At 31.3% G+C, this 14,914-nt stretch overlaps 1 long non-coding RNA gene across 2 annotated transcripts; it reads right to left on the minus strand.

Moving 5' to 3' along the window:
* Positions 1-9,244: 9,244 nt before the first annotated feature.
* On the minus strand, positions 9,245-13,690 carry LOC149209550 (uncharacterized). 2 transcript variants are annotated; one of them, XR_016252230.1, is made up of 4 exons: positions 13,518-13,690; positions 13,279-13,404; positions 9,641-9,689; positions 9,245-9,321 (listed from the first exon to the last, which is right to left on the minus strand). It is a non-coding gene; the product is annotated as an uncharacterized LOC149209550 (long non-coding RNA). The 2 variants fall into 2 exon arrangements; XR_016252231.1 differs by lacking the exon at positions 9,641-9,689.
* Positions 13,691-14,914: the final 1,224 nt, after the last annotated feature.

Genomic DNA, 14,914 nt, shown 5'->3' on the forward strand with positions numbered 1-14,914 from the left:
TCCTCGAGCAAATATGTATGCCTTCCAGCGTTTTGATGAAAATTTGTATCAAGTCCGCCTTAGTAGTGTGTGGATCTATCTGGGAAAGGGCTTGATCTATTGCCATTGCTTATGGATCTGATGAACCTGGTAGTATCGGTACTTTATCTGGTTCTTGCTTCACCAGATCAGGGCCATGGAAGCATTTCAATCGATGATATGCCAGATCTGTCCATTTCCTGTGTCCATGTTCCACCTGGGGTCTGATTCTCTATGTGCTATTAGAAGCCGCAGATGATTTTGTACTCCCCAATTTCCTGGTAGTGTACCCCTTGCATACCCTTCTCTGGCTTTTGGGTCTGGATCCCAGCTTTGTAGCATACGCCGACATATTTTGTTCACTGGATCTAACCCATTAGTTTCGTAAATGATCCTCTGATTTGGCCAGATCTAATAGATCTCTCTAGAAAAAGGCCGATGAAGGAAGAGTGTATGAGTTGGCAGCAGGTATGGGACCGAATCCATCTGGTTTATGTGCCTCATATGTTATCTGCCACAGCAAATCTAATGTAATGGTTGTCATTCCCATGACTGTGCATTTCATAGCATCGAGGAGGTCCTATTTTTGGTTCGACAACCATTCTGACTCCACGTTATGAGTCGAAAGCAGGTTTTTTGCCCTATCATCCGTAAGATAGTGCTCTGTGAGGCATGGAAGGGGTGGGTCAGAATAGAAACAAACTCAATGGTTGTCCCGGGCAAGACGTTTACAGGCTTTTGGATCTGGCCTGTATATGAGCTGATCTACCATCTCAATGCCCAATTCTCATAGCCCTTGTCCCTTTCTGCGAGATACACCTTGATTGAGGGACAGATCGTCCTTAGCCAATGTAGGATTTGATCTATCACTTGAAGGTCATATTGGCTGATAGGTGGAGTCGATGTGCACATCTTCAGGTCTTCTGTAGAGGCAATGCATTCCCATCCTTCGTTCTCCATTGATGTCCAGATCGCTGGTCTGGGGAGCGGCGTCGATGCAGAATGTACTCCCAGAAACTCTCGCCATCGAAAAACAAAATCCACCGGAAATATTCCGTAAGCACCACTATACCAAACATATCGACCAGAGTACTTTCTTATTTGTAAAGGAGAAGAATAAGAGAAATGTAACTTTTAAAAATAATGCCCTTATATAAATTAGAGCGATATAAATTAGAGCGAAGATCATAATCTATCCAAATGAAAATACTTAAGGCACAAAATATCTTATATGTTGATGGTCTCAATCACAACCTATTAAGTGTAAGCCAACTGTCTAACAAAAACTATGATGTGACTATTTTCTCTAAGGATTGTGAGATATGAAAAGTTGAAAATGGAAAGTTGGTAGGAAAGGAAATGAGGACTCACATTAATGTGTGTGTTTGATGACTCCAAAGTGAATTGTTATTTGAGAAAAACAAATCTAATATGGTTGTGGCATAAAAGGATGGGACATACACATTTTGATAGTTTAGTCAGAGCAGTAAGTTAAGGGCAATCAAAGGCTTATCAAGACTATCAAGTTCTGATAAACCAATTTGTAAGTCTTGTGAATTTGAAAAACAGAAAAGGAAACATTTCAAAACTAAGGATTTCTCATCTTCTAGACATTTGGAGTTGTTTCACGTAGATATCTTTAGTCCCACAAGAAAAAATAGCCCAAGAGGAGAAAGAAACTTTATTTTATTTCTTGATGATTGTAATGGGATAATTGGATAACGTCACTAAAAGAGAAGTCAGAAGCCCTAAGTAATTTTAAAATATTCAAGGCTCAAGATGAGAATGAGATGGAACTCAATATTAAATTCTTGAGATCTGACAGAGGAGGAGAGTTCACCTCAAAATAATTTGAAGATTTTTGTGAGAAACATGGCATAAGGAGGAAGAGCTTAGTAGCAAGAACACCACAATAGAAATGGGTGGTTAAAAGGAAAAAGAAACTATTCATGAGACAACCAGAGCAATGATGGATGTAGGAAAGGTTGCACACACCTTCTAGGGAGTGTTGGGAAAAATACTGAGAGAGGGGGGGGTTGAATCAATATTTACAAATCAATAACCTTTTACATTTCATATTCAAATTTCTATACGCGACTTTACTGAATGGAACCTGCGTGTGTACGCAAATGTTATTAATACAATTAGCATATATCTAGTGAAATTATGATTCAATTAATCCATCATATGTTTTTCAGTACGTAGGTTCCAACCTATAGATGGCTACCACCTTCATTCGTTCTCCAAGGACCACATGTCATAAATTTTTAGACTGGATGATCTTGGTATACATCAACACAATATGTAGGCCATGTTTCATCGAATTTTCATACTGGACCCATTATCAACACTTAAGCTCAATATCAAAACTCAAAACTGTAAATCATTGTTGCAACATATTCATCCATCATTGGTACATATGAACCAATCAATCACTGAAACCCAATCAATCTCTGACATAACTGAAACCCAATCATCACTTTCTGAATCAACCAATAACTGAATCAAACAATCACTGAAACTTCTGACACAACTCAATCACTCAATAATCAACCATTCACTCAAAACCCAATCAACCGACACTTAATCAAAATTCAGCCAATCAACTGGAACAGTGAGATCACTGTAACCAATACACAAAACTGAACCCATAACATTGCATCAACAACCAGAACCAACTGCAATTCTCATCATTCAAATACAAAAATTCATACGCTACTTCACTTAAGGAAACTCGCATGTATATGCTCTTTTGAGTAGAGAAAACTGCGTATAGAACTTAAAATATTGACCACTGAAAACTTGACTATTCCATTTCTGAAGAGAACCCTGAGCCATACTCAGATCTACGCAACATTTTGAACCAATCACATAACTATTTCTAATCTTCAATCACAGTCAGTAAGTAATCTTTACATGATTCATAACTTCATTCAACTTTAGTATTCAATCAGATCTACTTCACACATGATCATATAACCTAGATCAATCAAGAGGACATCATTGACATACAACGGAGAAGTAGCAACATTGATCAAATAGATCAATCATTTATGAACAAAAACCATTCTTACTCGATAAAAAATCAACCAGAATAAATCTCTTTATACAATCAGTTTAACTTCAGATCTAATGAAGGCATCATTGACAAACAACAGTAAGTGAGCAGCGCTAATAAGATAGACCAGTCATTCTTGAACAACAAGTCCTTCCTCTACATACGCTACTTGGAAGTGCCAAACTTGCGTGTATATGTGCCTTCATTGAGGCGAACCTTCATATAGATATGCAAATAATGACTTATAACTTCGTAGCTTTTCAGAACTTCAGATATACCCAGATCATAGTATTTAACGAATAACATATGCACTAGTACTCATATATATCCCATTCATTATCAAATCATACAATGATAAGTCATTTAAGGTCTCATGATCCTGATCCATCATTAGTGCATAATTATTTCAGGTCTATTAAAACTCATCCATCATCAAGCACTTATGTTCATATTTAGTTCAGATCAAGCAAAGCATTAATAACCCATAACATGTATATTTTCTTTTGGTCTAACTCTTCATAATATTTTCATCACTTGCACAACTCACACTTTGATCTTCACCTCCTTATATAGTTTTAACCGTTTTCAATACCTCGGGTCAAAACCATAGTTATGTCAATGGTTTTCTTTGACGAGAGGAATATTCTTTGTCGTGCTCATTAATATGGGCCAACACCATGGTAGGAACCCGTGGTATTCTTTAACCTTAATTTTCCATCCCATATGTGCTTTTCCTTCTATGGAACTACATGCGTACGTATATGCTCCATACATACCAATTGGTTAGAGTTGGGTTCTTGTTCTAGTTGATCGAAAAATTCTCGTTCAAGGAGAAAATATTCTTCATTGGGTGGGCTAACATAAAGGAAATTTCAACATGTGGGAAAAGCTATGTTATCTCAGAGATTGGCCTAAAACTACCTTCTTCTTATAGATTTTATTTTGGATCAAAACTCTTACTTGGGACAAGATTCAACGTCATGGATTCTATGAAATTTCAACCTACTCCCTCATCCTCTCTAATTTTAAATCCAGTAATCACCTCTTCAACAACAGTGATCTAGTAATCTCTAGCAAATTATTCTCAACAACCTAAGGAAATTAATTATTTCGCTTTCTTGGGTTGATAAGGACTGGGTTTGTAATCCTGTCGAAATATTCATCCTCTCCTTGGGATTCTATCCTCATCTCTCCTCTTACATATGTTCACCTCCCCGCTCCTCTCCCTCTAGCCCTATGTATTGGTCTCCCCCTCACATTGACTTCATCAAAGAAAATTTTGATGATGCCTCTAAAAGGAATCTAGGTCTAACTACCTATGGATATTTCTTCAATAATGCACATATTCAAATCACTCACATATATGTGGGAGAAATTGTTCACACTACCAACATTGTTTTAGAAATTTAAGCACTTGAATAAGGCCTCTTCATGGCCATAGGAAAGTGTTACTCCAAGTTCATCATGGAGGGAAATTTGAAAACAATAATAAACATATTTCAAAGAATCCAATGTGGTTCTAACCCATCCCAAGAAACCAATAACTTGAGATTGGGAGCTCGAGTAACAAACATAGTAGAGCTCCTAATTCAAATTCCTGCCACCCTCCTCTCTCATGTTCGTGAGGAGGGAAATAAATTGGCTAACCATTTGGCTAATCATGACCCCAATCTAAGTGCTTCATTGATAGATCTGGATAGGGATCAAGGCATTCTTGACTCCCTCCTCTCTCAATGTTAGAATTAGGACAAAATAAACTTTAGCCACCACCCTGCCCCCCCTCCCCCACCACCTACCACAGTTGCGCTAATGCGAGCCCTCCCTTCCCACTCTCATATAATGGACTCCCATTAAAATAAAAGCACCATTAAGCAAGCCATTTGGTAGGTGATTGGCCTCTTTATCATGTCAAAGGATCAAACTAGTAGTCAATCTAAGCTCTTAAAATTAAAATATAGTATTGAACCTTTTATATATAATATTGTTGATGTATAAAATTACAAACACGTAAAAGTAAACATAGATAACATTTAAAATTATATCATAAAAAATTGAAATGTTGATCCACCAAAAAAAATCATTGTGTTAAATTGATCAATATAAATTAATTATAACATTTAACTTCAAGGTTATCTATATTTTTAATAATAATAATAATAGTTTTATTAAATTAAAGATCAATATGAATTTAAATACAATTTTCAACTTATTGCATATAATATTATGTATGCATAAAATTATTAATATATACAAATACAAAAATATATACCAAATAAAAACATATTATACAAAATAAAAATAAAAATATTTAGATTTATATTACAAAATATTAAAATGTATAATGATTGATAATATGTTGGGAAAAAAACTTATATTATTAAATTCAAAATCAATATCAATTAAATACACCATTAATCATTATAAATGTATATTAATTAATAAAAAAAATTCAAATTTATTGGATTAAACCAAAATATAAATGAAAGTTCAACATTTAACCTTTAACTTCATAGTCTTGAGTATTTGTCAATTGTACATTACTTAACAATTTCTAATGAATTAGTTTATTTATTATTTGATTATAATAAATAATAATAATAGAACTTTTTTCTAGATGTTTCTTTTTATTTTATTAAAAAAATATTGTAATATTATTTAATTTGTTAATTTTTGCAATTTACTATTGCATCCTAAGATCTTTAAGTGGATAATAAGACATTGATGTGATTTATCACGAAGAGTTTCTTTAATCATGAATGAGAGAAGCCTCCATTATGAGATAATAAAAGACATATAATACAAAATAAAATACAAGTATTTAGAATTATATCATGCTATATTAATATATATTGATTGATAATACTTGGGAAAAAATCTATATTGTTGAATTCAACATCAATATCAATTTAATACATCATTCATCATTTTAAATGTATATTAATTAATAAAAAATTAGAATTTATTGAATTAAATCAAAATATAAATTAAAATACAACATTTAACTTAGTAGTCGTGTATTTTGAAATGTATGTTACTTGATAGTTATTAAAAAAATATTGAATTAAATATTAATACAAATTAAAATACAACAATCAATTTCTTGCATATGATATTATGTAAGCACAAAATTACTGTGCAAATACAAACACACACAAACATAAAAATGCAATTAACAAACCTATAATACAAAAAAATACAAATATTTAGAATTATATCATAAGATATAAGATATTGGACTATATGTTGATTGATAATACCTAAGAAAAATTCTATATTATTAAATTGAATATTAATATCAATTAAATACAACATTCAAATCAATGTAAACATATATTTATTAATAGTGCTTATAAAAAAATCAAATTTATTAATATAAATTAAAATACAACATTTAATTTTATAGTCATTTGTAGTTTTGAAATCTATATTAATTAATAATTCTTACAGAAAACAATTTTATTAAATTAATTATTAATATAAATCAAAATACAATATGTAACTTTTTGCATATGATTTTATGTATACATAAAATTATTACAAATATACAGACACATAATAATGCAATTAATAACAAACATATAATACAAATAAGTGTACATGTTCCATATGTTTATCATTCATAATCATGATGTGATAATAATTCTATTTTTAAAATGTATCATCATCTTGTTATGACTATTTATATTTTCCCAATGTATACCAACTAAAATTTGTAAAATTGAATCAAAGTCTAAATTAAAATACAAAAATAAACTCATTTGAAAGGTAACATTCTCATATAACACTATGTATAAAATTATTGCACAAACATAGATAAAAATAAAATACACTTGAGAAACGCATTACACAAGAAATACAAACATTTAAAACACAACATTCCACTCATTTGAAATATAATTTTTACATATTATTTTATTAAATTGAACATAAACATAAATTAAAATATAACATTCAACTTAGTTGAAATATAATTCTTACATATGATATTATGTGTAAAATTATACACTTAACAAAAACAAACATTTAAACTTCTATCATCATAAAACATCTTCTTGTAATAAATTAATTTTTAAATCTATAATATTTAATTTATGTCAGAGTAATTTTTAAAATATTATTTTCAATTAAAAATATTTATTATATATATATGTGTGTGTGAGATGAGTTTTTTAAAATGTAGAGTGTTTGATGAGGGTTGTCACAAATTTATGATTATTGTGGTAGTGTCATATGTATTTTTGAAATGTATTGTAATATTATGAGTTATTCATATTTTTTTAATTGTAAATGGTATTGATTAAAAGTGTTTATAAAATAATTGTATTAGTTAAAAGAACTATAATATTATCTTAAAATATCATTTAAACTTCTATCATTATAAAACATTTTTAAAATAAGCTCATTTGAAAAATAACATTGTCATATAACATTGTGTATAAAATTATTAGACAAACACACATAAAAATAAAATACACTTAACAAACACATTATACAAGAAATATAAACATTTAAAACACAACATGCCACTCATTTGAAATATAATTTTTACATATCAATTACTAGTGCTTGCAAAAAAGATATATATATTTTATTAAATTGAACATCAACATAAATTAAAATACAACACTCAACACATTTGAAATATAATTCCTACATATGATATTATATGTGTAAAACTATACACATAACAAATACAAACAAACAAACACACAAAACAACAAACAAATAAATACACAATACAACAAAGAATTAAACACATATGCAACACAAAAACAAACATTTAAACTTCTATCATCATAAAACATCTTGTAATAAACTAACTTTTTAAATGTATATTTATTTAATTTATGTAAGTGTAATTTTTAAAATATTATTTTCAATTAAAAATATTTATTTTGTATATATGTGTGTGTGTGTATCTGATGAGTTTTTAAAATGTAGAGTGTTTGATGAGGGTTGTAAATAATTTATGATTATGGTGGTAGTGTCATGTATTTTTGAAATATATTGTGACATTATGAGTTGAAATTGTAAATTGTATTGATTAAAAGAGTTCATAAAATAATTGTATTATTCGAAAGAGCTATCACATTATCTTAAAATATTACTTAATTAACATATCTATTATAAATTTAAAACCATAATATTAAAATACAAGAAACTATAAAATTCATTTTCAAGAAAAAGCATAATACAACAAACAAATCAACACACAACACAACAAACAAGTAAACACATATGCAACACAAATATAAACATTTAAACTTCTATCATCATAAAACATCATCTAATAAATTAACTTTTTAAAGGTATATTTAATTAATTTATTTAAGAGTAATTTTTAAATATTATTTTCAATTAAATATATTTATTTTATTTAAAAATGAATATTTGTGATGAGTTTTGAAAATGTAATGTTTGATGAGGGTTGCAAAGAATTTGTGATTATTGTCATAGTGTCATATATATTTTTGAAATGTATTGGAATATTAAGAAGCATTTAAATTTTTGAAAATTGTAAATTGTATTATTTAAAAGAATTATAACATTATCTTAAATATCAATTAATTAACACATATATTATAAATTTAAAACCATATTGTTAAAATACAAGTAATTATAAAATTGATTTTCAAGACAAGCTAAAAATATATATTAAATTCACAATTAAGTTTTAAAATAATATAATTGAAATTTCAACCAAATTTTATCAACATATTTAAACACAATATTATTATTATTTTCCATTATTACTACATCCATTACATACACAATGTATAGAATAAAAAAAATAAAAAAAAGCACACACAAAAAACATTCCTCACCAATAAAGACATGCCTCACCAATAGCCATGGCCATGGTTTTGATGAGGGCTCTAGGGAAGGGAAAACCCCCTCCCTCAAAAATAAATACTAATTTTATTAAGGTAGAGTTTTGAGTTTTTCCTCAACATGATTTACAAGTAAATAAGTAAAATTATATATCATGAGATTACATATCCATCTATCTACTACTAATTTAATATCACATTCCATCTCCTTGTATTATGATCCCCTTCATCTTTTATTTTCCTGCATAGAACACAAAAAAGGAAAATCATATTAATAATAAGGAATTTTAATAAACATATTATCTAAATTTATATATTATTAAAATTTGAAAAATCACCTATCCATCTTTCTACTACTAATTTAATATCACATTCCATCTCCTTGTATTATGAGTCAGCCTCATTTTTTATTCTCTGCATAGAACCCAAAAAGCATATCAATAATAAAGAATGTTAATAAACTTATTATCTAAATTTTCATCTTATTAAAATTTGGAAAATCAATTAAATTGGAAATTAAAAAAAAAATAACCAAATAAAAGCATGTATAGATTTCATGATACCATTAACAGTTACAAAAAATTCATTCAGCGTGTGGTGGATCAAACCGAAATGTCCGGAGAGATCAGCTTTCAAAACAGTTTTACAACCTTGTCCTCCACATGAACTGTTTTACAACAGTTTCTGTCTGCTATATGAAGAAACTTATGGAAAAGGACAGAAGTTTAAATACCTATAACCGAGGCTATCTGTCCCAGGAAAAAACATGGAAGAGCAATAATCTGATGGTTGACTTTTGTACAGTCTAGAGAGTAAATCAAAATCCAGTTGAATCAGTTGTAGAGGGTAAGACCTATTGATTTTATATGCAGTTTTTTTTAAGATAAGACCTATTGATTTTATATGCAGTTTTTTTTAAGATAAGACCTATTGATTTTATATGCAGTTTTTTTTTAAGATAAGACCTATTGATTTTATATGCATTTTATTTAGCGAATTACTCTTTAAAAAAACTACTATATTATGAAATAAATTACTCCTTAAAAAAAGATAATATATTATGATTTCACTAGCAAATCTCTAGTAAGAAGCCCTAAAAACTAAAAACTACTATATTAGGATTTCATTGGAAAATCTCTTCCTTTAGGACCCTGTAGTTCCACCATTGACACTTCATCTAAAGTGCAGGAATTGTGTTGAAGGCAACGAGTTGAACTCACATGACAACAAGCTGAAAGAAAAGAAAGAAAAATAAACTGGAACCAGATCTGTTGCTTCAGTGGTTTGTCCTGCAGCCGGACAAGTAGTTCATGCAATTCACAAGACAACAAATTGAAAAAACATAATGAACCAGATCTGTTGCTTCAGTGGTTTGTGGTGCAGGGCGACAAGAAGTTCATGCAATTCACAAGACAACAAGTTGAAAAAACAGAATGAACCAGAAACTAGAACCAGAGCTTGTTGTATATTTTGTTGCTTCAGTGGTTTTCCCTGCTGCAGGACAAGTAGTTCATACAATTCACATGACAACAAGTCGAAAAAACAGAAAGATCAAGAAACTGGAACCAGAGCTTGTTGTATATTCTGTTGCTTCAGTAGTTTTCCCTGCAGCAGGACCAAGTAGTTCATGCAAATAATCCAAACAAAGCAGACAAAGCAGGACCAAGTAGTTCATGCAAATAATCCAAACAAATATATACAGAAAGACGCAGTTCAAAAACCTAGTGGTGAAGATTATGAGTTTCTTGATCTTTGCCCTGCAGCTGGACAAGTAGTTGATGCAATTAATCCAAACAAAAACATACAGAGAGACGCAATCCCAAAAACTGGTGATGAAGATTAGGATTCAGATGTTTGTGACTGGGATAGAGATTGAGAAGAATATCATGTCCCATAACCAGTTTTTTATTTCTTGGATGCCCTTAGACCTGGCAGTAAGACAAAGGAAGTTCGATATTGGTGATGCAACTTACAAAGCAGGACCAAGTAGTTCATGCAAATAATCCAAACAAATATATACAGAAAGACGCAGTTCAAAAACCTAGTGGTGAAGATTATGAGTTTCTTGATCTTTGCCCTGCAGCTGGACAAGCAATTGATGTAATTAATCCATACAAATACATACAGAGAGACGCAATCCCAAAAACTGGTGATGAAGATTAGGATTCAGATGTTTGTGACTGGGATAGAGATTGAGAAGAATATCATGTCCCATAACCAGTTTTTTATTTCTTGGATGCCCTTAGACCTGGCAGTAAGACAAAGGAAGTTCGATATTGGTGATGCAACTTCTTGAGATTCGATATTGGTGATGCAACTTCTTATGATTCGTATCTATGTCTCATCTAAAGTCTAGGAATAGTGTTGAAGTGCAACCTCTCACCGGCCAAAGGTAATGACGGTTGTACAACAACAGGTCTCATCACAGAGATTCTCACAACCAATCATTTGTTTATGGTTATATAGATTAAAAAACTATGAGGGAAACTGAGACGTACTCTAATCTTCTTCGGCTTACATGAATTGATGTATAGCATCACACAAAAGTTTGTGGATGCTATGCATTGCTTCAGCAAAAGAATTTCTCCATGCGACACACTGTGGATCTCGGTGATAAACCCTGACCCAATACACTTGCGAGCTCCGTGGCCTTCTGATGACACAAAACCCGTTAAGGTCAGCCACGAATCTGGGTTTAAAATATTTCCTAGGTCGCCACAGGCTCTCATATTGCACCCAACTCTTTCAATTGGCCTCTAAATTATGCTTTAATGCCTAATGTCATATCGAGGGCCTTCAGTGCAACACCTACAGCCTCAGAAAGTGGGTTTTCTTATCCAATAACAAGAGCTACAGCCTCAGAAAGTGGGTTTTCTTATCCAATAACAAGAGCTGCAGACAGAGTTGAAGTGAAGTGCAAGGTATAAGTGCAGGGTATAAGAGGGATCGGGATTGCCCCACTACAATCTCAATCCCAAAACGTTGCCAAGGTCTTCACCGGGAAAACCATTCTTCTTAGTGAAAAGGTTATGCCCATATGTACCTAGGTCCTAGCTGATTCAGGTTCATCAGCTTTTACTTCTAATAATTAATTTATTCGATCCTAGATGATAAATTTAAATTTATGCTAAAATTCACTTACGTGATCAATATTTTAGCTAAAGCATGACAAGGGGCTCCCCAACATAGAATCAACCCTATCGGCCACAAAATAAGTTAAGGTGCCAGGAACGAAAGAAGCCAACCCTATCGGCACCTCATCCAGGACCAGCCACAAAATAAGTTAAGGTGCCAGGAACTAAAGAAGCCAGGGTAGCTATTAGAGAAGCAACATCAATGGCAGTGGTTGTATATTCTATTGCTTCACTTGTTTGCCCAGCAGTAGGAGTAGTTCATGCAAACAAATACATACAGATAAATGCAGTTCCAAAAACTCTTTATGTACAGAGCATAAGAAACAAACCCTACATAAGGAGAGCACTCCACATAATCAATTAGGTAAAGCCAAATCACCACCTGAACAACTAAGGGTTCAACGAAATTCTCTGTCGAGCATGATAAGGGACTTCCCTGGAGCTGGGAGGGGATTGCCCTCCCCGATAACCCATCCCTGCTTTATCGCCTCCCCGATAACCCATCCCTGCTAACACCTGATGTATTATGTTCAAATGCGAATGGAGAGCAATAGAGAATCAACCCCGTCAGCACTTCATCCAGGACCAGCCACAAAATAAGTTAAGGTGCCAGGAACGAAAGAAGCAAGGGTAGCTAGTAGAGAAGCAACATCAATGGCAGTTGTTGTATATTCTATTGCTTCACTGGTTTGCCCAACAGTAGGAGGAGTAGTTCATGCAAACAAATACATACAGAGAAATGCAGTTCCAAAAACTCCTTATGTACAGAGCATAAGAAACAAACCCTAAATAAGGGGAGCACTCCACATAATCAATCAGGTAAAGCCAAATCACTACCTGAACAACGAAGGGTTCAACGGAATTGTCTGTAGAGCATGATAAGGGACTCCCCCTGCAGCTGGGAGCGGATTGCCCTCCCCGATACCCCACCCCTGCTAACGCCTGATGTATTATGTTCAAATGCAAATGGGTAGCAATAGAGAAAGCATAATAACCAGAAATTATGTTCAAATGCAATTGGGTAGCAATAGAGAAATTATGTTCAAATGCAATTGGGTAGAAAGCAGAATAACCAAGGTTGGAGAATATAATAATTTCCTAAATACTTAACAAAAACTAAAAGAGTGAAAAATAAACACAGGTTCATTTTAAAATTGGTATACCCATGAATTTTAATCTTTATCATCACTTTATAAATGTAAATTTGAAGTCAAATACTAACTTATATCTGGTATACCTTGTTTAAAAACTAGGGAAATTCTGTTTCTGCTGTTAAGATCAGGGCCGGTCTCACTAACAGAAATATTTCCTCTGCCCAAAAACCCTGCCTCCGTGTTTCTCCTCCAGGCCTGGAACTCTGCCCCTGGAATAAAATGCCTTACATAATTATTACAGGCCCGAAAACTCTGCCGCTGGAATAAAATATCCTACACAATTGTTACAGAATACATGCATGAGTAATGAAACATAGATTACCTCTTCTTTCAATCTGCTAATTTCATCATACTTCGTATCATAGCTTCATATCCTCCTTTCACATATCAAAACCCAAGAGAACCAAAAAAAAATCCTCACTGTAAAAACCTATTTCCCCACAAAATTCAGAATCAAAGAAAAAATAACACAGGAAAAAATAAAATACTAGAACAGTGAAAAAAATCACAACACAGCAATACGAAACAATTCAGAACAAAACAATAGACATGGCCATGCCTAACACAACACAACACACAACACAGAAAGAAAAACAAGTTCAATGGATTACTCGGCAAACAAACACCAAAAATATCTCCACTGCCCAATGCCGCTCCCTCCTCGTTTAACAAAGGCCGCTTCTCTAACATACATTTGAATTTAATGGCAGATATTATATGCAGTTTTCCTAAAACTTTTAAATCCGTCGGTGACAGGCTGGCGTAGTACGTTAGGCAAAGGAGGGAGGGTGAGGCTGAACCGTTAGGCAATGTAGCGAGGGTAATTGTATTTTTGAATTTAGTTTTTTTATCGTGTAACGAGTTAATTTTATAAAATAATAATATTTAAATTTTATTTTATTAATAATTTAATTTCAGGTTTTTTTTGATAATTTATTATTATAAAATTAATTTTAATTATTTTTTAAATTAATTTTATAATTTTTTTGAAATAAAAATTATAAACAAAGTATTTTTCTGTTTTAACTAGCTCAAAGAAAAAAAAGATGAAAACTACTTCCTCTTAGAGTGCCCCGCCTACAACCACATTAAATGTCAGTTTCATAATCTTTGTCGCAACACTTACGTTCCTAGCCTTTTACGATGTCAAAATTATAGTAAGCTGGAGAGACTTCTCTCCAAACTTTTTAAATATAGAAATAAAATCTTATCATCAATAAAAATAACATCATTATAAAATCATCTATCTTATCAAATTCAAAAATAACATTATTAATATAACTAAAATATTATTTATATATATATATATATTAAAATTAAAAAGTTTCGCATCAATATCAATATGATAATGATATTAAAAAATATACATTCACCGTATTTTTTTATTAAAATATAAATATGACATAATACAAATAAATATAAAATGTAATCATTAAAGCATCTGGGTTGGGTGGGCTCGGGTAACCATTGTTAGGCAAAGGAGCCGGGCGATGATTGTATTTTTTTGTTTTTTTTGAAATAGACAGTGTAACGAGTTAATTTTATAAAATAATTAACTCTTTTTTTATGCTATTTTTAATATTTAAATTTAATTTTATTAATAATTTAATTTCAAGTTTTTACATAATTTATTTTAAATTATTTTAAAATTAACTTTAATGGTAATTTTAAAAAAATTAGAAATAAATATAATAAAAATAGATATATTTTATGTTAAAG

The sequence above is a fragment of the Pinus tabuliformis genome, chromosome 1_2, assembly GCF_031772625.1.
Source record: "Pinus tabuliformis cultivar Carrire ecotype Pingquan chromosome 1_2, CPIR1, whole genome shotgun sequence".
NCBI classification, from domain to species: domain Eukaryota; kingdom Viridiplantae; phylum Streptophyta; class Pinopsida; order Pinales; family Pinaceae; genus Pinus; species Pinus tabuliformis.